The sequence below is a fragment of the Hippopotamus amphibius genome, chromosome 7 (genome assembly GCF_030028045.1).
Source record: "Hippopotamus amphibius kiboko isolate mHipAmp2 chromosome 7, mHipAmp2.hap2, whole genome shotgun sequence".
NCBI classification, from domain to species: domain Eukaryota; kingdom Metazoa; phylum Chordata; class Mammalia; order Artiodactyla; family Hippopotamidae; genus Hippopotamus; species Hippopotamus amphibius.
In genome coordinates this window covers 11,997,724-12,000,786 of record NC_080192.1, presented here as the reverse complement: position 1 = coordinate 12,000,786, position 3,063 = coordinate 11,997,724, and the positions used below count along the sequence as shown (strand labels likewise).

The 3,063-nt window shown below is 46.8% G+C and overlaps 1 pseudogene; it reads left to right on the top strand.

The window, feature by feature from the left end:
• Positions 1–861: 861 nt before the first annotated feature.
• LOC130857584 (40S ribosomal protein S3a-like) lies at positions 862–1,380 on the top strand (annotated as a pseudogene).
• The last annotated feature ends 1,683 nt before the right edge of the window (positions 1,381–3,063 follow it).

Below are 3,063 nucleotides of genomic sequence, written 5' to 3'. Positions count from 1 at the left end.
AGTATGTGAGTCGCCCACCCAGCATTTATGGGATTTGATTTTAACACGATTGCGCCCCTCCTACCATCTCATTGCAGCTTCTCCTTTGTCTCTGGATGTGGGATGTCTTTTTTGGTGAGTTCCAGTAACTTTCTGTCAATGATTGTTCAGCAGTTAGTTGTAATTCCGGTGCTCTTGCAAGAGGGAGTGAGCACATGTCCTCCTACTCCGCCATCTTGATCCTCCCAAAAGGTATCTTTTAAAGTGAGAGGGAGAAGAAAACGTCTTCCCTTTGTGTTACCCTCTGTCCCACAGCAAAGTGGCCAGGGTCCCAAACGATAGTTTCGCATCAGTTCCCCCTATTTGCCCCCGGGGAGGCGTGTGCTGCCAGGACCTGATTGAGGGTGAGCTGCTCACCTGCTTAACTGTCTCTCCTCCAGGCCTCTAGGCTGACCTTGAGATGTGCTCAGGGCAAGGAAATCTACAGCCTCCTCTTAAGGCTGGAGATCTGAGAGTGGCTGTCTCAACCACGCTGAAAGACCCGAGTTCTTGCATCCAATGTGAGGAGGGGGCAGGAGGAGAGAATATTTACTGAAACTTCGGTGTCCCCCACGCCACTGTTCTAAGTCCTTTTTACAAGTCTTGCCCATTTGATCCTCACAGCAACCATATGAGGCAGGTACTATTATTATGCCCATTTCACAGTCAGGCTGGGGAAGGTGAAGTGACTCACCCAGTGTCGCACAGCTACTGATGGCAGAGGTGGATTCAGACCCAGGCTAGCGGGCGCTGCAGGCCACCCTGTGGTGGGTGGTGAGGAGGCCCGCTGGCCTGAGGCACCCCAGGAGGCTGGCAGGGACGACAGCAAGCTTAGAAAGGATGATGGTGAACGTCAGCCCTTTTGGCTCTCTGAGCAGCACCTTGATGGCCAGCAAGAGCAAGCGCCTTAGGAAAGGCGGTGGAAAGGGAGCCAAGGAGAAAGTGGTTGACTCATTTTCTAAGAACGACTGGTATGAAGTGAAAGGACCAGCTACGTCCAATATAAGAACCATTGGGAAAACACTAGTCACGAGACCTCAAGGAACCAAAGTTGCACCTGATGGCCTCAAGGGTGGTGTTTTTGAAGTGAGCCTTGCTGACCTGCGGGATGATGAAGTTGCGTTCAGAAAAGTCAAACTTATTACTGAGGATGTTCAGGGCAAAAGCTGCCTGACTAACTTCCATGGCGTGGATCTTACCCGTGACAAAACGTGTCCCGTGGTCAAATAATGGCAGACCATGATTGAAGCTCACACTGATGTCAAGACTACCGATGGTTATTTGCTTCGTCTGTTCTGTGTGGGTTTTACTAAAAAACGCAACAATCAGGTTCGGAAGACCTCATATGCCCAGCACCAGTAGGTCCACCAGATCCACAAGAAGATGATGTAAATCATGACCTGAGAGGTGCGGACATATGACTTGAAAGAGGTGGTCCATAAATTGATTCCAGACAGCATAGAAAAGGCCTGCCAATCTGTTTATCCACTCCATGATGTGTTTGTTAGAGAAGTAAAAATGTTGAAGAAGCCCAAGTTTGAATTGGGAAAACTCATGGAGCTACATGGTGAAGGTAGTAGTTCTGGAAAAGCTACTGGGGATGAGACAGGTGCTAAAGTTGGACGAGCTAATGGATATGAGCCACCGATCCAAGAATATGTTTAAACATCAGACTTTTAATGGTGACAAAAAAAGATCTTATTTGTGAAAAAAAAAAAAAAAAAAAAGGATGATGGTGATGATCAGATTTATGTGTCAGTTAGGGGAGGCTATGGTCCCCAGTTAATCAAACACTAGGTGCTGCTGTGAAGCTATTTTGTAGATGTGATTCGTCTATAATCAGTTTACTTTAAGGAAGCGACATTATCCTAGATAATCTGAGTCAGTCTGATTCGATCAATTGAAAACCTTTAAGAGCAGAACGGAAACTCCCTTGAAGAAGAAATTCTACCTGTGGACAGCAGTTTCAGCTCATGCTTGAGAGTTCCAGACTTTCTGACAACCCGCCCTACAGATTTTGGATTTGCCTACCAGCCTCTACAATTGCATAAACCAATTCTTTGCAATAAATCTCACAATATATCCTACTGGTCATGTTTCTCCAGTTGAACCCTGACTGATACAATGAATGAAGACCAGGCAAATGCCTACAAGGGCGGGTGAGGACGCCCCCTCCCTAGGACTTGGTACAGTGTGAGTCCCCTGCAATGGCAGGCTGCCATCCTGGGGAGAGCTGGAAAGTCCCAAAATGAAATGAGATAAGAAATCTAGCTTAGATATTGCAAAATGAAGAAAGAGACATTTTTGCAGTCCCAAGTGTATGGGCTGAGTAGATCCACACCTATTACACCATTTTAACATCCTAGACCTACTTCAGGGTGGGACAGAAGAACAGAGACACAATAATACTAACCAAATCCTAATACTAAGGGTAATAACTACCTTACAGTAAGAGCGTATTGGGTGTCCAGTATTGTGCTTTATTTACGTTATCTAACTTCATGCTGACAACAGTCTTGTGGACTAGGGATGGTTATAGGACCCATTTACAAAGCAGGAACGGAGACCCGAAAAGATGAAATGATCGCCCCAATGTTCCATGGCTGGTGAGGGAGTCAGGATTCAAGACCCTGCCCATTTGCCTCCAAAGTTGTACTTTAACCTCTATGCGCTGCTGGCACAAACAACTGGAATTCCCCCTTCGGAACTACCGTGTCTCCTTCAAAGCTCCCAGAGACTCACCAGTACTCCTCAGCTACCACCAGAGACCCCTTTTTCTACATCCTGGCATCGGTCCTTGTCCTTTGATCACCCCCACTAGGATGCTCCCAGACTCTGCCAGTTTTTCTGCTCTAGGCGGAAGATGCTATTTTTATCATTGCCTAGGGACTGAGTACACAGGACTCCAACAGTCTCACTCTCCCCCCTCCTTCTCTCTGGCTAGCAGCACTATTCACAATAGCCAGAAGCTGAAGGAAACCCAGAGGTCCAGCAGCTGATGAAAGGATGAACAAAAATGTGATCTATCCATATTATTCAACCATA